This window comes from Aythya fuligula, chromosome 4 (assembly GCF_009819795.1).
Source record: "Aythya fuligula isolate bAytFul2 chromosome 4, bAytFul2.pri, whole genome shotgun sequence".
Lineage (NCBI taxonomy): Eukaryota > Metazoa > Chordata > Aves > Anseriformes > Anatidae > Aythya > Aythya fuligula.
The window spans coordinates 56230782-56252290 of record NC_045562.1 but is presented as its reverse complement, the minus strand read 5'-3'; the positions used below and the strand labels follow the sequence as shown (position 1 = coordinate 56252290).

At 34.0% G+C, this 21509-nt stretch overlaps 1 long non-coding RNA gene across 2 annotated transcripts; it reads right to left on the bottom strand.

Moving 5' to 3' along the window:
- Nucleotides 1–551: 551 nt before the first annotated feature.
- LOC116489268 lies at nt 552–15334 on the bottom strand. 2 transcript variants are annotated; one of them, XR_004253258.1, is made up of 5 exons: nt 15145–15334; nt 3568–3940; nt 3103–3170; nt 1250–1377; nt 552–993 (listed from the first exon to the last, which is right to left on the bottom strand). It is a non-coding gene; the product is annotated as an uncharacterized LOC116489268 (long non-coding RNA). The 2 variants fall into 2 exon arrangements; XR_004253257.1 differs by having other exon boundaries at nt 3751–3940.
- Nucleotides 15335–21509: the final 6175 nt, after the last annotated feature.

Sequence of the window (21509 nt, the reverse complement as noted above, 5' to 3'; positions counted from 1 at the left end):
CCTGCCAGGTCACCTGCTCCTGCGTGGGCTCCTCTCCACGGGCTACAGGTCCGGCCCGGAATCTGCTCCGGCAGGGGTCTTCCACAGGCGGCAGCCTCCGTCGGTGCAGGGCCACCTGCTCCACCGTGGTCTCCTCCACGGGCTGTAGCGTGGAACCCTGCTCCACCGTGGTACTCCATGGGCTGCAGGGGGACATCCTGCTTCACCATGGTCCTCACCACAGGCCGCAGGGGACTTCTGCTCCGGCGCCTGGAGCACCTCTCCCCCTCCTTCTACACTGACCTTGGTGCAAGGCTGTTCTCCCACTCCCTTGACTCTCCCGGCTGCTGTGTGGCGCAGCGTTTTTTCCCTGTCTTAAATATGCTCTCACAGAGGCGCAAAACAACATCGCTTATTGGCTCGGATCTGGAAAACAATGGGGCCCTTCCCAAACATGGGGCAGCTTCTAGATCTTTCTCACAGAAACCACCCCTATGGCTCCCTGCTACCAAAACCTTGCCACGTAAACCCACTACAGATACTTAGTAAATACTATAATAATTTCTTAATCAGCATTGAAATACATACAAGTATTTCCTATCAAGGATATCTCATGAATATTTTTAGTGGGTCTTGTACACCCTGTGGATTAAAACATGACGAAAGGATATATTTTTATATTTAAAACCTATATTTAGCAGTAAGCATTGAGATGCTTAAGAAGTAATACAACAATCAGTGCTTTTCTGACTTACTATCAATAAGGCTAATTTAAAAAATCAGCATATTCCTACAGATTCTATGAGGGCTAAAAGAAATCAAAAAGATCTCTCTTATTTATTTATTTATTTTTATTATTTTTGTACATTCTATTTGTAGTTGGTTCTAAAAAGACATCCTGGATATATTTTAAAACATAAGTCCAGACAGTTGAACTCCAGTCCTGTTCTCCTCCTTCAACATTCTTGGGCTTACTGGCAGTTCTTGCCGTAACAAATAGGGCATAAATGGCTGCTGATAAAAAGAAATACTAAAATTGTAATAAAGTAATAAGAATTCTGAATTCAAAGAAAATAACAAAGCAGATATTTTGTAGGTTTGCCCCTAAATAGGCTTTACCCATCTCTGTCCCAGACTCCCCTTCCCCGCCCCCCCCCCCAACACACACACACTGCCAATTAAATTGTGGCTTCACAAGGAGGAAACATTACAGATGTTCAGTGGAAAGCTTTCAAATTAAATAATAACAATAATATTGTCATTTACTCACTTATACAAAAATATATTTTCTCTTCAGAAGTTATTAGAAGTGCCTGGCCTTCATTTCATCTGGGACAATGTGACAATAAATGGATACATCATGTCTTGATTTCACACATTTTGGCATCCCAGCATGCACTGGAAAAAGAACAAGTGAAAGAATATGGTTATTTATTTAAAAAATAATAATAATAATAATCCTGCAGATATTGACAATATCACTAACATTAAAAAAAAAAAAAAAAAAAAAAAGTAAGAAAAACACATTGAGCAGCTTTGAAAGCTTTGAATTCCTAATTCCTGAAGTGCAGAAAAACATAATGTATTTTCTTACTATTTAACTTATCTTTGCTATATGAAATAAAAATTTATGTGGTATTCTTACATTCTTGGTAGCACAAATGTTTTACAGAGCTAAAAGAGTTTTACATCCCTAAACCTTTCATTAAAAATCATCAGCAAAATTAATAATATGACTGTATTTTCCCCATAGTTAGAAACTGTCATCATCATCAGAGAATTTTACCAGATGGCTTGGTTAGAGACAGCAACAATTTTTGAATGCTTTCTGATATATTGGGAAGAGTATTACTCAGAATGTTCTTGCAGTTCATCTTCCTCAAATAGAATTTATAGTTTCCGAAAAAGATCTTTTTCTTTCTAAAATCATTTTCTGTTTTGTTATTGTTTTGTTTTTCTTTTTCTAATAAAGGTTTATATTAAATATTTCAGTAGCATTTTTCAATCTATCTGAAATAAAAAGTCACATAATATATTTGTGTTTCCAAAACAAATAATCAAAAAAAAAAAAAAGAATAAAAGAACAAAAAGAACAAAATCTTTCAGATAAATACAATTCTACATAGCACTAAAAAGAAAATAATAATGATAATAAACTTCTTGAGGAAAGTGTAGAAGATATAAACTTTAGAATGGGTAATGATACATTGCCATATGGTAAAATTAGGTAAGAATGAGATAAAAATCAGCTAGACCGGATTAAAAAGAGAAAGTATTCCTTTCAGTGACCTGAAAATGCTAGGGCATGGAAATGGCTTTACTTGAAATCATTAAAAGAATCTTGTTTTCCTTCAATGTCTCAAAGGAGAGAAAGCATAACAAAAGACTTAACAGATTTCTAAATTGTGAATGTTAATGAAATAAAGATAACACAGCTGGTGCCATCAGATTAATGTCACATTAGTTCCAATTATGTGGAAATATCTAAACAAAGAACTGAAGATAATAGCCAATAGATTCAGCAGATTCCTGTTTATCAACTAGCTAATACATGTATTTTTGACTCAGATTGTTCAGATACAAGGAAAAAAGAAAGATAAAATATAAGAACACTTCTAAGTGACCATTACACACTTAGCCTCAATCCATTGCTACTGACATAAATAGCCAAATGTAGTGACAGGAAAATACTGTCTAAGAAAAGAAACTAGCTCTCTCCTCTTTCCAGAGGACTGCAACATCTAATAGTGAAGCTCTAGACAAACATTTTTGAAAGGCAATCTAGAGAACAAATGCTTAAAGGTCCTCTCAACTTCATGTTCTCTTGAAAAACTTTTGCCCTCCTCATACATTGCAATTGAATATCAAAGATCTCTGAAGGGAAATATTTTTTTTGTAATACTTTTTTAATACTTAGACCAAGGTTCCCTTTCTGCAGAAGGCTTAATCCTTGAATCTGCGTATCTTGCCTTAATCTATTATGCATATTTTCAGATGGAAGAGAAAAAGAACATGAATAAGGGAAATGAATGACTGAAATTAAGGCAGAAGATTTTTAAAGTTGACTAGCTACATAGAAAATTTAGTCTGGAAGAATTTTAAGTGAGAAAAAAGAAGACTTACAGTCAGATGTGCTTAGGTAGAACATATTTTTAATCCAGATGAGTGATTTATAAAGATTAAAGAGAGACCTGAAATAGATGATAGTACTTTTAAAACATGCTGCTTATTCAAAAATTGCTTTTATAAGAGGAGTATTATCACCCACAATTTTTATTTCAGTTACAATATCTTTTCAACATGGATATGGGCACAAAGATCAGTGTTTACTGTTAGGAGAATAAATTATTATAACTAAAGCCAATGTGTTGGGTTGAAATGACTGATTACACTTGAAAGTTAATGCAAAAGACAACTGAGTAAAAGTCTGTTATACTAGGAACAAAAATAACATTTTGTTCTTGTTGTTTGTTTGTTTTTTATCCTGAAGGTAAGTAAATGGCTGAGTTTCAAGGTCAAGGTGTTTTGTTTGAAAAATAATATATAAATGCATTCAGAATTCAGTTCTATGTATGAAAGAAAGCTAACCTTTTAAATTGTGCTTGCACAAATTCAATTGCAGTATTATTAAACTTTATTTGTGCTAGTGTAACCAACTTTTCCAACACTTAATACTGTTTCAAAAGCGCGGTCCGCATTCTCTCAGAGACAGTAATGTGCAAATACTTTGATCAGCACTCTAGCAAAACATTCTTTTCTGAATCCTGTTACCCCAATGGTCATTGCAATGAAAGATGATGCAAGAAGAAATTTCTGATCCAAATTCTTGGCTCCTCTCATGTTCTTGTGATAGAAAACAGTGATTCTTTCTGTGAAAGGGATTCTTCATCTTTACAGAAGCTATTCATCTGGTGATAGATACACATATACTACAGGTATGTGTAAGACTGCAGAATTGCACCTGTAAGTGAAAGAAAAAGAATGTTAGGAGCTAGGGAACTGACAGAAAACACAGCCAAAACTAATGGATATGAAAAAAAGAACAGCTGTACCAAGGAGAAACAAATAGATGTAGAGCTAGAAAGGAAGATAGACATAATTCTGTAAAAGGATTTGGGATAAATTTGGTTGTCAGAGAGCATACCTACTGTTTCTTTCAAATAACTAGTTCTCACTTGTTTTGAATCATCCCTGAAAATTATTACCCATTCTTTATTTTAAGAAATTTATTTATATTTATATTGCTTATCAAATTAAAAAGAAGAAAAAAATAAATCAAACTCTCACAGAGGAGTATTAAACAACATTGTCATCAATTAAATCTAATTTTCAGTATAGAACTAAGCATGAAGAAAGTCATATTCTGGGGAAAAAAAAAAAAAAAAAGTGGCAAAGAGATACTTCTTTTTGTTTTGAGAAGTATAAAACTGCAAATACAGCATGGATTTAAGATATTTTACATGTTACCATAATCTTCTTGGTTTTTATTTTTAACCAAGGTAATAGCATGCAAAAAGAAAAGATTAATTCTAATTGATGATTAAGTGAGGAACAGGAGGAACAGGCAGAGGCATCAGTACTTTTAGAGAAAGTGTTCAGTGAGTGCAGTGAATATAGAAACATTACCCAAGTATTCAGGAATACAATAAAGAAAGCCAAAGCTCAGCAGGACTTGGAAATGAGGAAGAGTGATGAAAGGCCAAAAGAAGGCTTCTACAGATACAGATGAATGATAAACCTGAGGAAAATGAGATCCTGATGCAAAAAGAGATGGGAGAACTAGCAACAAGAGACCCAGAAAAGGGTGAGCTACTCCGTTTTCTTTGCTTTTGTCCTTAGCAACAACGGTTTCTCAAACCACACAGGATTATGTTGAAGGACTCTGAAGGACTGCAGTACTATATATTATACCTATTTTCATAAAGAATAAGAAAATAACTCTGAATTAGCCTTTGTAAAACTAAGTTCTTAATACTTTGATACTAAGCAATTTGAAAATATGGATGCAAAATACTTGCAACAGAACCATTAAAAAGCGTATCACATTTCTTCTGGTCATTCACAATGCCAATGTTTTCCAGCACTGATTGATAACACTGATTGAGTTTTGTTATGATAAGCATGAGAGAAACACCAGAACTATCTTATCTATTCTTTCAGCTGAAAAACAGGAAACTATTTTAAATGTAATCCTTTTCTTCTGTGGTTTACATCATTGAAATATCTGAATATTTAGGATCATCAGTTTATATGCAGCAAGTAAAAGAAGAAAGGTGTGTGTGTGTAGGTTTTATGTTACTATGCTAGTGTTCTGTCTTTCACAAGTATCTTTGCTTCTGCAATGAAAAAAATTGGTTGACTTGACTCATATAAAAACATTCATAAACTTCTTGTCCTCACTTTGCATTCTGCCCATAGAAAGATGATACATACAAAATCATACAGGACTTCCATAGACTCTGTCATTTAAACCTTTGCCAAAATTTGTATCAGGCTATGTGATTCAGTGTCCTGTTTTCAGCTGGGATGGTGCTGATTTTCTTCTTAGCAGCAGGTATGGTGCTGTGTTTTGGACTTAGAAAAAGAATACTGCTGATAACATACCAACCACTTGTTGCAGAGCAGTGCTTACATGGAGACAAGGACTTCTCAGCTTCTCATGCTGCACAAAGAGCTGGGAGGGGACACAGCCAGGACAGCTGACACAAAATGGCCAAAGAGGTATTCTTAACTGTATGACATCATGCTGAACAATAAAACTGGGGGGGTGGCAGAGGAAACATAGCTCTGGAACTGGCAGGGCATCAGTCAGTTAGTAGTGATCTTTTTGTTGTTGCTGTCATCCATCTGTTCCTCGCTCCTCCTTCCCCCCCACTTTACCCCCTTCTTATTTAAAAAAAAAAAAAAAAAAAAAAAAGTCCTTTTATCCTTTTCTCAACCTTCAAGTTCTTGCCTTTTCTTTTCAAGTTTCTCCTCCAAACTATCTTGGGGGTGTGAGTGAACAGCTGTATGGTGTTTAGCTGCCTCTTGGATTAAGCCACAACATCAAGTATATTTTTGTTTTGAACCAGCACATTATAAAAAAGATCTCTTTTAAGCAATACAAATTATTCTGGAGCTTATATTTGGCTACACAAAATCCTGTCAATATAAACTTCCTATATTATTGTAACACTGACTATTTTTTTCCAAGTATGTCATTAATACAAATTAAAGATTAAAAAAAAAAAAAAAAAAAAAAAAAAAAGGAAAGAAATAAATTATCTTTTTGAAACATTTGGTGTTCTGAAACAAAGGTAAATGCTTGAAATGCATATATTTTCCAGCTGCTGTACTTGCTTTTGGTATTTATATTTTGAAATATTTCTAACAGGTAAATCTTGAATCTGTTACCAGTGAAACCTAAAATTTTAACATTGGGCATCTACTGCAAATATGTTCTACAGTTACTTGTTCTCATAGTATATCGGGTATTTTGCTATAAATATATTAAAAGTACTAGCATTCATTCTTTAAATCTGATTGGTTCAGTAGTTTTTACACACAAGCCATAATATTTCTAAGCAGAGGTGCTTAGAAAGTTCATGAATTTAATTTTTTCTTCTGTACTCATTTCTATGTGCATAATTACTTGTAGTAGGACCCAGTCCTGCAAAAGGTAATCGTACTGGGTCTGGCTGGGATGTTAACTTTCCCTGCAGCAGCCCATACAGTGCTGTGCTCTGCAGTTGTAGCTAGAACAGCAGTGGTATCACACCAGTGTTGGATCTGCTGCTGAGCAGTGCTGGCACAGCATCGGGACTCTAACCCTCCTAGGGGGTGAGCAAAAAAGTGAGAAAAGAAACATCACCAGGGCAGCTGACCTAAACCAACCAAAGGGATATTCCATACCATATGATGTCACACTCAGCAATAAAAGGTGGAAACAGGAAGAAGAGGAGAGGGGTGGGCTCTTGTTGTGAAAACGTTGGTCCTCCTCCCAAACACCGGCTACATGAGTTGAGGCCCTGCTTCAAAGACGTGGTCAAGCATCGCTCATTTGTGGGAAGTAGAGAGTAATTTCTTTCCTCTGCACTTCCACATAGCCTTTATTTGTTTTGTTTGGTTGTTTTTTTCCTTTTTTTCCCCTTTAGTTAAATTGTTTAGTTAATAATAGTTTTTTAACTATTTTTAATAATAATTTTAATAACACTTTTCAGAATCCAATGTATTGCATTTTTTTTCCCCAAATATTCATTAAAACACACACAGAAGAATACACTTAACCATCATCTGGAAATTGTTTGTAATATTCTATTACTTATAAATTAGTTTTGGCAATGAATTAAGATAATACCAGTGTATTCCACTGAGGAGCATTCAGTGTGATTTTTAACACAATTTTTAATAACTATTTGCAGTGAGGACTGTCAAGGTCATATAGGTTCTACATACTATAGATGTTTTCTCATCATATTTCATGACACAGGGCATTAATCAAGCTAGGCAGTGTATTCTCAGCCCATTCAATATGACTTCAAAGTGAATGAAGCTCAGTTTTTGTTTTTGTTTTTGTTTTTGTTTTTTTTTATAAAGGTCTCGTAGTCTTAAATGCAAGTGAACAATAGATTTATTTATTTTTTCTGACTAGTTACTGTACATGTATTACATTGTTAGGCAACTTATCACTAATTCATCCATCCATTTTCATTATGAATTATGTGAGTTAAGGAATGCAGATATCACCATTTAAAGCTGCAAACTACGGAAGTAACTTCACAATAACCACTGAAAAGACAAAGAAATATTTTTTAATATTTTGTTGAAATGCCCTTGCTTAGTTTAAATCTTTTCAAATGGATAGGGTCTCATCAAATAAGTGTAAACAAATCTGTTAAAACATATTTTTATGAATAAAAAAATGCAACAGCAAATAAAAGAAGGAATAAAATTCCTTCAAGTATAAGTTTTATAAAATATTTAGAAAAACAAAACTAAACATTTACATGTAGCCAGCTCTCTGATGTCACAAGACAAATTACCACTACAGCAAATAGTGACACTTTAACTGCAGCAAGTGATCATTGTTTATCTCTGTTTACTCCATTACTCCAAATATTACCTATCATACTAGCTAACCAGTAACTAACATTTGGCAAATATAAATGTGCCATAATTTCTAACTAAGCTATATCTGTTGTAATTTGTATTTCTAATTCAAGAATACTACCTCAGTATCTCACCTCTTTTTTTAAATGTAATTTATAATTAACTATGCAGGTATGTAATTTTATTAAACAGGAGCAACTATGTTTCTGAACTCAAAACCAAGACAAAACAGATACACTGATACATGGATATAGCTAAAATATTTTATTCTTTTGTATACAATGCAAAGTGCTGTTACACACATAAATTAGCATTTTACAGAGGAACGAGAGCAATATCATTACCAAAAGGACAAGTTTTTCACACAGAAGGCATCCAAGTAGCAGAAAGCTAGAAAACAAAGAATGGGAGAAATGCAAGGTACTGCAAAAGTATGTTCTGACTAATAAACGAAGATGACTGGCAAAAACAAAATCAAGAAAAACAGTATCAGAAGCTGATAATAAGGCCCTGTTTTTGAGAGGGGAACAAAGAGCATAAATATATCAAACATGAACAAGAAAGATGGAAACACCAAGAGGTGTATTGCTATTGATGAATTTATTGATGAATTTGTTCAGTTTTACAGTTTAAAACTGTCCTTAACACACCCTCAACTTCTAAATAGTCCCAGCACAGCAAGCTCTAACATGCCGTTTATGCAGCACAGCCCATGTAACTGGCTTGATTTGGATTGTGGATCTAATTCTTTTATTTGGGACTGCCTTTGGCCCCTTATTCACACATGCTCCAGGCCAGCTTTGCTCCAAATACAAATAACTCAAAATCCTTGTCCCAATCCACCATCTTTATCAGTTTCTTAAACTCTAGTGATATTAGCTAGTGATATTAGTAGTAGAAACACTTCCAGAAGAATAGGATAGTTCCATTCCTCCCCCTTTTTCTCATCTCTGGGAATGCCAGTGATCCTCATTCTTCCTAAGCCCTGAAAATATGCACTGAAATACAACATTCCATATCAACAATAATATACTTGCTAACTTTTTAGCACCAGTCTGTGAGTTAACACAAGACTGATACATTTTGAACACAAAGAACAACATCAATGTAAAGCAAAGAAATTTAAAAGTTCACAAAACTGTCCAGCTACCTGTCCACAAATCACTAAGCTTATGTGGTGATACCTTAAGACAATATTTATGTTTAAGACAATATAGACTGTTTATGACACCTTAAGAGCAATATTAGTCCTCATTACTGGAGGTTGAAAGAAACTGAAACAGATTTTTTCCTTATTCCTTTTTCCTAAAAATAGTCAAAGTAAATTTAAAGAGGTCATGAAGAGTTTGGCACACAGGTCAGACCTTTAGCAAGTTACAGCTCTTTCCCTAAGATGTAACACAGAGGATTATTTTCAGTATGCTTCTAAATACCAAGATTTAAAAATAAATATATAGATATTCAGTTAAGTAAAGAAAATGTGAAAGTGATCTTGCAGCAGAGCTTTCAACTTTATCTTATCCTGTGAAATATTGCAATTTCCTAGGCATGGGTTAAAGTAATGATGGAGATTTTGTTTAATTTTTTGCCCATCAGTAGAATATTTCCAAATTCCTCTAAACAAAACAATGCTAAAACGCAAGAACTTATATTTCTTATACTATACTGACTGTGTATATTACTCTTTAAAGAGGCTCATGCATTATCCGGAAGATTGTCTCAGTAACAGGTATCATGATTTAACTGATGAATATTTCAGAGAAAATAATCTCATAACTTCTTTTATTTCTCTAATAAAATTTTTTGGAAAGGTAAAACAGTGACCAAGCAAGACATTTTCTTTTTACCTAATTGGAAAACTTTTTTTTCAAGTCCATTCACAGAAGCAAAGGAAATGAAAAGCAACATGATATATCTAGAGAGGAAGAATTTCTTTCAGATGGGCTTTTATCCAAAGGCACTTCATTAAACCAGACCATGGAAGAAAAAAGGGGGGGGGGGGGGAGGGGGGAGGTGGAAGGGATTAGTATCAGTCTATCTCTCGGTAATTAAATTATTTTCATTTGGGTGTGTTGAGGGGGGAATGCCTTGATTCTAATTCCATGCTTAAAGCATATTTGAATGTGTTGCACAAAACATAATAGTATGAACAGTATAAAATGAGAAAAAAACAGAAGAAATCCGATATTACAAGCATACCACGTCTCACCTAACAAGTAAAACATGTGGGTCCAAATCATTTGGATACAGAATAAAATAAAACGAAATAAAAATCCTATCTGAGAAACCTAACCATTTTGCAAACCATCAAAAAAAAAATCTATTATAAGGATGTTTGTCATGAACTAACCTGGTGAAAAAGGTAAATCTGCTGTGACTTCTGACCACCTGTTTATCTCTTGACTTCTTAGAGCTGCTTGATGGAGCTGGTTGCAGTATCTGTTTCACCTCCCATGGGACTGTCTTGTTCGCTTCTTTGCCCAGCCTAACTTAAAAGTATATATTTTACATTCTTCCTGGTGCTACTCTGTCAACATGTGAATCTTAACCACCTGGTACTAGCTTTGGGATGGGCCATTTACTTCCATATTTTTTAAGCTGACAGGATATAAAACTAGAGTTAACTTTTACAATTTATACTACAAATCTATGTTTAGGTGCTTTTTATTGTCTTTCTGAGTGCATGAATATAACAGTTATGTTTTTTTCCAACACAATTTTTTTCCTCTTTTTAATTTCATGTGAAATTATATAGAAAAATTCAAACAACTCACATATGCTTTTGAACACTACACAAAGGCCTGTTTATGAATAAAATGATTGGGGGGGGGGGGAAAAAGCTAAATAGCCAGTTTTAAAATGTCTGTAAGGTACAATATTCATACATTCAAAATTTCTATGGTTAATACTCATCAGAAAGTCAGCATTAAATAACTGATTTGATCAATCAAAAGAGCTTTCATGGACTCCAAGCATTTTTTCTGTATCTGTGTTAGACTTGTGAAGCATGGCTAAAATAGTAACTTCCCTATGAGTTTTCTTTGCTTATTTCTTTATTGGGAAACATTATAGTAAAATGTTGAGCTGCTATTGCTGTCACAGTGCTTCACCACAGTTCAAATCTCCCAGTTTTCACATAATCCTAAATGTGGAATCCATTCTAATTACAGCAAACAAAACTATGAGGTAGGTGGGTACGTTGAACTTATGTATTGTTGGAACCAACGCAATTCTGTGTTTTAACAATGACAATTACATATAAAATTATATGCAGTTAGGTAATTTACTTAAGTGGAAAATCTTAACACAGCAATTTGTGATCTAGACCATTATGACTGTCGTTTTGGTTTCACTTTTAGAAAATTATTTCATAAAATATATTGTGCCAAGAATGTTCTTAAAAAGATAATTATTTTAAAAATCTGTATGACATAATGACATTAAGATATCAGTATATGTGGATAAAGATGCATATGCCAAAAAGCCTGTCGTGTCTGTTCTATGAATCTCTTTATTCAAATGGAAATCGAGATATGATAGACCAGTAATTTCTAGAAGATAAAACTAAGATTAAAACTCTTTGCACAGAATCCTATGTGTCGTGGTTCCGCTCGAGTGGGCAGCCAAGCTCCACCACAGCCGCTCTCTCACTCCCCCTCCTCAAAGAGGAATGGGGAGAAAATATGTGAAAAGGGCTCAAGGATTGAGATAAGGACGAGAAAATCACGCAATAATTATTGTAACGGGCAAAACAGACTCGGCATAAGAAGATAGTAATTATTGCTCATTACTAACAAGCTAGAGAAGTGAGAAACAAAGGAAAGAAACCAAAAGCACCTACCCCCCATCCACCCTCTTCCACCTCCTCCCCCCGAGCGGCGCAGGGGAACGGGGGAATGGGGGTTATGGTCAGTCTACAGCACTTCTTCTCTGCCGCTCCTTCTCGGTCACTCTCGTCCCCTGTGCTGTGGGGTCCCACCCACGGGATGCAGTCCTTGATGAACTGATCCGGCGTGGGCTTCCCACAGGCAGCAGCTCTTCCAGAACTGCTCCAGATATGGGTCCGTACCACGGGGTCCATCCCTCAGGAGAAAACTGCTCCAACCTGGCTCCCCTACGGGCAGCAGCTCCTGCCAGGTCACCTGCTCCTGCGTGGGCTCCTCTCTACGGGCTACAGGTCTGGCCCGGAATCTGCTCCGGCAGGGGTCTTCCACAGGCGGCAGCCTCCGTCGGTGCAGGGCCACCTGCTCCACCGTGGTCTCCTCCACGGGCTGTAGCGTGGAACCCTGCTCCACCATGGCACTCCATGGGCTGCAGGGGGACATCCTGCTTCACCATGGTCCTCACCACAGGCCGCAGGGGACTTCTGCTCCGGCGCCTGGAGCACCTCTCCCCCTCCTTCTACACTGACCTTGGCACCTGCAAGGCTGTTTCTCACTCTCCCAGCTGCTGTGTGGCGCAGCGTTTTTTTCCCTGTCTTAAATATGCTCTCACAGAGGTGCAAAACAACATCGCTTATTGGCTCAGCTCTGGAAAACAATGGGGCCCTTCCCAAACATGGGGCAGCTTCTAGATCTTTCTCACAGAAACCACCCCTATGGCCCCCTGCTACCAAAACCTTGCCACGTAAACCCACTACACTATGTCACAAACCATTTAGGCTACAAAAAAAAAAAAAAATCCTTTGACTGACTGTTAAAAAACTTTGACTGACTTATTAAAGGATTATGTGAATGGCTCTAGATCTTCTATTTTTTCTTCACTACATCATAATGAAAATATGGCATATTTATTTTTCTTAATAGCAAAGTTTGTTTTGATGCTCCAAAGTGTCCCAAATAAGGTAGGTTTCAGTAAACTCAACATTAAATGCAATTCTTTCTTCATGAAGTAGAACCTCATATAAGCTTTAGGATTGCAGTCTGACCCTTTTTATTTCCACAGTGGTTTCATTTGACTCCAGAGTTGCTTTATCCTTTTACAATAGTACACTAAACATACAAAAAAAAATTAATCTGAGAACAGTCTTCAACCAGATCAAAGAAAAAGGAGAAGCCCTAACTAAAGTTCTTCTATGGCAACAGTCCAGGAAGTGAGCTCATTGCAACATTCTGTAGAAGTGATTAAAAGGAAAATATGCTGCATGTATTTAATTGAATTGAATTTCTACTAAATTCCTGAGTCCATAACATTTTTTCTTGTTTTCTTTTCCTAAATAATATAAATTGTGTCATGAAAACAGTCCAGTTTACAGAAGCTTCATTTCTTCCATTGGATTTTTAAGTTACATTTCCGCCATAACATTTTTCATCTTCCTCATAGTTACTCGTGTTGTTTTCAACATCTGTATTTATATTCACATTTGAAAAACTAGACAATTGGGGAAAAAAGGCGCTGCCTTTGTTACATCCATGATTTGTATCAGACTTTGTTTGCTCAAAAGGAAAACATACCACAAGACAGTAGTTTAATTTTCTGCAAATTAATAAGGTATCAATTAAAATCAAACTCTGCAGGAAGACCTCCAACGTTTTTTTATATAAAAAAAATAAACAAAATTTCTAATTGCTCCCTCTTTCTTTCCTACTACTTTTATTGAATTATTTATTAGGAGCAAATATATCTTGGAACACGAGCATACAGATTCATGAAAAGTATCTTGAATGGTTTAACGAATACCAAGATTATGTTTGCAATTCCAAATGATACAAGATTAAGTAGACTTGCCTCCTTGTATTTTCGGAATTATTTACTCAGGTTTATTTCTGGCATCATTATAAATGAATAGATATATTTTTTGGACAATAGCTACATTTCCTTTTTAGCCAGAGAAAGTGTGAGAGACCAAGGTGAAAATAAATTAGTCAGAAGCCATTCTGAGGGGATTCATATGCAGGGAAAAAAAAAAATAAATAAGGCTATATGGCATTAAATTATTTTAAATCGTTTTATTATTTTTTTTTCCATTTCTCATTGATCCAATATGATGTCACAGATCTCAGGAGATCAGCAGTCATACACATGGGTGCATAGCTAACCATTTCATCAAAACAGTAGTGATATATAAATCTCCTTTTGAAAGTTTAATTTCTTTCTGAAAACAAGAAAAACATGGAGTATTGTGACTCAGTTTTTGCCCCATTTGAGTAGCCCTTTGAAATTCAAATCCTTAATGAAAAAAAGGGGGGGGGGGGGGGGGAGGAGGAAGGAAATGATACCAAAAAGTAACATTTGGTAAATACCATTTTTGCTTAAAGAAACAAATTTATTCTTGTATTTTAGAATTCAGAATCTTACACATCTAAAAGAACAAACTTAAAATCATTATTTATTATACAAGACTGTCTAGCTTTTCCTTTAATACACTGGCAGACATAATAGAAAGTGGTGGGGTTATTCACAACTGCTCTTTTAATTCTTTGCCTAAATTAGATGCTTATTCTTCCTGCATAGTAATCCTGGTTAACCAAGGCAAGAAGCACTACCACAATGAGGGGAAAAAAAAAAAAAAAAAAAAAAAAAAAAAAAAAAAGGAAAGGAATTGGTTTAACTCTTTCAGGAGAAGTGAATTTATCCTTTCTTATTAATCACATTCAGTATTTGTGGAAAATAGGCTATTTACTTACAAACAAAAAATAACATATCTAAAGTTGATAATGTGAGTATCCCAACAGAGATGCAAAGCCAAAAGGTCTGTGTTTTATATCCAAACTATATTTCTGTCTTAAATGATAAGTTAAACAAAATACAAGTTCTTTAAAAGCTAATACAAACAGTTTTTCTTTATTTAACATTTTCTTTATGACATGAAAGCCAACTACTTAATTTCTCAGAACGATCACTCTACAGGCATACATTTACACTCACAATTCTGGCAACACACCAAGCACAATAGGAGGAAAAAAAAATGTTACTAATCTAATTAAAATCTACAATGTCTTATCAAAATACAATCAACAATGCCAGCACTAGCAGTCAAAACTAGTACAGAAAAACCTCAGTATCATTATGACAGTATCCTTAAAATTGTTCCATAAGAAGACATGATAATATTTGCTCTTTCCCTTTTATGTTTACCTCTCCATTGTGTCTCTGGGTCCTGAGGTTGATAACACCAGTTTTCCTCACACAGAGAAATAGTGGAAGGTTGTAGCAAAGTTATCAGCATCCTAATTTTTTTTCTTGGAGGTGGAGACCTGCTGCTGAAAGAGGTGAGGCACTAGTCACCCAGCCACTTGCCAATTGCAAACAAGATAACTCAGCTGGAGGCAAGGGAATCCAATACTGATCCTGAGACCTTGCAGTGCCAGATCAGTATAAAACCCATACCTTCTTAATAGTAATGACGAAATCATATTATCAAGTAAGGAATGAAGCATCATCTTGCTTTGATCTGAGAGGTGGGATCTTTTTTCAAAAAAATAAAAATAAAAACTTTAGTCCTGTGATTACAGGTGATCAGAATTCATCAAGATAAACAGGTCTTCACAAGAACAGACATCTGTTTTGATGAAGATTTATCAGATCAAAGAGTAATTTATTTGAGAGTGGGAGGAGAAATCAACATTCTAGAACAGAAAAAAAATCATAAGTAAGACTTGGTAATAGACTAATAAAAAGACTAAGACTATAAAAGACTAATAATAGATTTTGATTGTTTTCTCAAAACCCTATTGGTTTCTCAAAATCCTATTGGCTTCTTATAAGAAAATCTAAGAAGTTTTGCTTAAAAAAATATGCAAAAAAAAACAAAAATAAAACAAAAAAACAGACACAGTATTTATGTGTTATTCATGTGTGTTGGCGACTTAGAAACTACTTCACAGTGGATCTTGAAAGATGTAATCATACATAATATATACAGTACTTCTGGCAATGACCACCTACTAAGGGGGCTGCAAACCTGGGTAACAAACTACAGTATAACAAACAGTATAACTGCAGTATAACTGCAGTTTACAGTATAACTGCAAACCTGGGTAACAAACACTGACAATCACTGAAGTCATATCAGAGTGGGATGCTGAGCACAACTCAGAAGAGGCTATCAGTGCATAATTAATTAATTGTTCTCTATTATTTGCAACTTTATCCACAAATCAATAATTTGTAATGACAATTTTTGAGCAATGCTCACTAAAAATAAAATCTCAAGCTTTTCATTTACCTTACTTCTTTCCCCATCATTCATCTTTGTTTCTTGTTTATTTATGTTTTTTGGTTTGGTTTGGTTTTGGTTTAGTTTGGTTTGTTTTTGGAATGAAATCTGTCAACTGTATCATGTCCACTTGTAATCTGACACTGAAAAATTTAATATCATGAACATAAAAGCCATAAATGTATTTAGAATAAAAAGAGTTATAGTTTGAGAAGAATTAACAGGTGACTTTTACTTATATAACAATGGAGAAATACTATATTTTTTAGCTTAAATAAAATCAAATTCTTATTAATCTATGGTCATAAAATTTTGAAAAAAATGTATAAATACTCTGTGAGGTAGAGTCAGTTTGACAATATTACAGTCCTGAATTTTATTTCTTTTAAACAAATAGTGTTATAATTCAGGAAGAAAAATAGAGAGATGTTAGAAGATGAAGGGTGTGCAGTATTTATAAGGCATAGTGTTTTGTTTGTTAACCTTTGACAATAAAACTGAGGCTATGACCAAATTCAAAATGCAAATTCAAAGCTCAGAGAAATACATATTATCTCTGAAATGAGATGCTATGAAGACTAGCTCCTGAAACAGAACTTCCTTTGGAAAGGAAAACCATGTTCTGCAAAATCTCTTTTCATTCCTTCTTCCTCTTCTGAGAATGCTTTAGCAGTTTTTATGGGGTTCTTTACTTGCACCATAACAGCTGGCTTTGAAATGAAAATGGCTTACTTAAAACTTTAGCGTATCACACTCAATGTCATGTCTGTAAATACACGAATTACATTTACAGGACAATAAATATAATACCTACATTTTCAATTAAACTAATAACTGCTGTGTATCCATGGGATATATATGGTAAAATTGGAACAACCTAGTAGTTACTGCATACCAACAAAAGACCTTTGTGACAATTAAGTTTGGAGGATGTTGTTCTCTGACTTAAAACTTAAGTGAGCTGGTTGCCCATAGTGAAGAAAGTAAGATGAGCTATGCTGACTCTGATTTTGCTTGTAGTTGCTCTAATGCTCCATACACTACAGGAAGATGTGTTTCAAATACTCTTTTTTTTTTTTTTTTCTATATAGTATTGACTTGAGATCTAATGTCAAATTATGTCTTACGATATAAGTGAGCTTATGAGAAATCAGCAAATCCTTGGCTTGCCCATGACATGATTATTTTTTTTCTGCACCATTAGCACAGCCTACATCAAGAGAAAATTTGTTGTGATGAGAAAGATTGTTTTGTCATTGAACAATCAATCGTATGCTTGGCTTTTAGATCAGTTCTTCACTATGTTTCAGACCAACTACAATTATGCATAATGCAGAATGATGTTCCTTTGCTAAGCAAATGTGAGCTGTTATTTCTTTCTGTGGAGTTTCTGAACAAATATTTGTGATTTTAGTTATGCAAATTTGCTTATTTATGTGAACTTGTTTTGGTATCCCTACATCTCTTTCAGGGAATTGAGTATTTGTTAAGAAACACAGATATTTTTTTTTTCTGATAAATATTTTTTTTTCTGATAATAAATATATTTATTCTGATAAATTAATAAATAAATATGGTCTAAACTTTTGGGTAGACATGTGTGGTGCCAGGAATTGAACTTGATGATCCTTATGGGTCCCTGCCAACTTGGGATATTCTATGGTTCTATAATCATCATGTTGAGAATTTCAAAGACAGGAAACTAGGGTTTATTAAAGATACACACACACACTTTTTAATGGAAAATTATAGCTTTAAACTGAAGCAGATGTTTCCAACTTTACTTTTAAAGCAGTGACTTAAAATCTTTTTCATTTTATAATAAATGTGTTCTTTCCTTTTTTATGCACACCAGAATATTATATTTGAGATTTCATTTTTTTCAACAAATTAAATCCTGGTTTCCTCAGAGAATTTTAGCAGAATCCATTATTATTCCTTCAATTTCATTAAAATATAGGTACAATAACTTAGTCTTTGGCTGGTTTCATTCAAAGAGAGTGAACAACTCAAGTCACAATACATTTTATTTGTTTGTTTTCCTCTTGTCCTTTGAAATTGTAACCTAGAAGTCTATGTTCTTTTGATTTTTTTCTTGATTTCCATATACTAGAAAAACTTAGGGTTTTTTTAGTTTCTTAAACAAACAAAAAGGTTATTACCTTAAAACCCACTATAGAAATACTATTTAAGTCAGAGACATCAGAAGCTGTTATGTTCAATGAGATCTGGAGATCCATCTATGTATAAATATATATATATACACCATTGCTGACATACTAGATAAACAATGAAAAAGTTCCAGAGAAAATAGACTTTTTTGGGTTTGCATCTCAGCCTGATATTATGCCTAAAAATATATAATTTAATGTCATAAAATTATGTGGTCAGTATTATTTCAAACTACGAATCTGAGATTCCATATTCCTGTTTTGACGGCAGCCATGACTTTTAGAAAAAGAAGGAGGAATAAGGACAGTATAGGATATTTCCCCTAGTATACTGTCCTAGCCTTTGGTAATCATCAGGTTACCATTTTCCAAAGCCAGAAATAGTACCAAGCCTTTTCTTTTAGTTGCCATCAATGTTTGAGTATTTTGTCACAACCTTTTTAAACCAATTCCATGTGTGTTATACATTTTTAATACATATACATATAAAGCAGTGTACATGTATAGCATACTTATATACACACACAATTATCAACAATAATTTAATGGAATACTATATAAGAATGTATATTTTACATATCTAACTAGTTCATTTGTACTGTTTTGAAGGAAAGCCAATCCTGTCAATTCTTTATTTGCTTGCAAAGACAAAGATATAAGGGATCTTTTAAGGAGGAGACATGGAGTAAGCTTCCTATTTGTCAGTCGTGCAGTTATGAAAATCACAGGGATAGTGAAAAGAATAGAAAAAGTAAAAGAATAGGAAAACAGAAAAAGGAAGTCAGGGGAAAGTTTACAGATAGGCTATGTGTTCTGTGTATGAGAATGCATTATGTCTTTTTGTTTTGTTTTGTTTTTATTTATATTTTTTATTTTAATCTTTATACTTTAGGCTACCACTAGCTATTGCTCAACAAATAATGCTATCCTTTATCCCCTATTCTATTCATCCTCATTTTTTTCTTCTCCATCCTAACTGACATACTTTCTAGAAGATATTCTGTAAATCTTATCATCATTTTCACTTCTACCAGAATATATACTGAATATATATATACATATATATACTTCCAGAGATGGAGTGACCAGAACTTTAAGTAATGCTACAAAGTAATCAACAAGCTTTGATTTTTTTTATTATTTTTTTTTTAGAATTTTAGCTAATGTTAAAAATATGCTATATATTAAAACGCTATTAAAAATGTGGCATTTTTCTCCCAATTCAAATATTTCATACATTGTTTTTTGGACAGTCTTCTTATTGTATCCATGAGAATTAGTTTTAATGGCTGAATTTTTCTTTTTTTTCTAAAAGTTGAAATTTTGCCAGTTTGCTTTTCCATGCTGAGGTACTAGGCCTTCCTTATTTATTCTGGAAGGAGACATTTGTTAGGAACATACTTCTGTTTCAATTTGTTCGTTTTGACCTTGTCTGCACTTTGAAAAGTATTGTCTGTAGTCCAACAGCTGTTCGTCTGCCCTCGATACATGAAAGGGCATTGTAAACCCAATTGTGGATATGGTCCAGAAAGTTTCATGACAAAATTATAAAATACTGCTCACTTCAGCAGTTATACTTGTAGTGACTGAGATTATCTGTGCTGCAATTATTTGGAAAGAGACTGTCTTTCTTGAAATGCAACTCTAGGAAATCTATATGTAGTATTTATATTGTTTATATGTATATTTATATTGTTCATTTTAAAGAAAAATAAAATCATCTCACAATCATTAATGTTATCATCCTCAAAAAGAGATCAGGAGATCTCTCAACAGAGATCAGGAAATATTATTACTGTTTTGTGTTCCATAAACACAATAAACACATAAAAGAGACCAGATACAGAAAAAATAAACCTCTGAGAAATGTTTTGGTGTACAAAAATGTTAAATAAGACAAATAAATTTACTAGAGCATGATATCATATGTGGCAAGATTTTGAATGCTGGCAATGGTCTAGTGGAACTCTATCCAGTGGAGCAAAGCCATACACATACAGAAACAAATACTGAGGTCTGAGGATGCCTAAGCCTGAAGAACCTGTTTGGTCAGAGAGAACTGAGTTTCTGTCTGTTCATTGGTGGTGGTTTGGTTTGTCTTGGTTTCTTTTGGTTTGGTTTGTTTTGGTTTAAGAAGACAGGAAGAAGAAGAGGTGGAGATTGCTTTTATACACATTTTCTACAATTGCAGGAATCAACTGAAAAAAAAAAAAAAAAAAAAAAAAAAAAAAAGCAGACTCTGGCTTTATTTTTTTTGGAGGAGGTAAATTCTCCAAGAGCATACACTAGCTACTAAACTATCATCTGAGCCTCCATTGCTATGAGACAGGTACAAACTTAAAATGCCTTCTGACTCATAGTACCTAAATGTCTTGTTATTTTAAATCACCCTCTGTGTCTCAGATGACTATCTTGTACTAAGTGCCTAAGATGCCTAAGTGCATTTTTGGATCTTACTACTATTATTTATTGATTTCAATGGCACTTAAATACATTGATGCTTTCAAAAATCCCACTCATGTCCTATCTGTATTTTTAGGAAGATATTGCTTTTAAAACCCATCACACAGCAAAAATCTGAACTTGGATTAGGTGAATCTAATCAATAGATGGCCAATCTAATCAATAATGTGGACTTCCTTGCTAACCATGAATCTCTTAATGTTAATCTCTTAACTGAGCAAAATAATAAAAATCTATTCTGAAAGTCTGAGTTATTTCTTTCTTTATATATCAAATTCTTGATTTCATACATGTCTCAGTGAACTGGAAGATAAATTGACAAAATTATTTTGCAGTGTATGTCCCATTTTTATTTGCAGAGATTTTATTTCCTGTTCAATGCTATTATTTTTTTTCATATGTGTGTGTGTGTGTGTATGTATATATATATATTTTCTGTGGACCTCATAGACATAATCTAGAAGTTAAAAAAATGTAAAAAAAAAAAATTATTTATTCCTCTTTGTGTGAGTACAAAGGCAATGCTCCTTTTTACTTAAAACATTTACAGGAGGGTGACAATATTTTAGGATGAAAATTTCATTATTTACTGTACAGATTATAATAAAAATATATATATTTTTTTTCTGTTACAAAAATATTCTGGACAT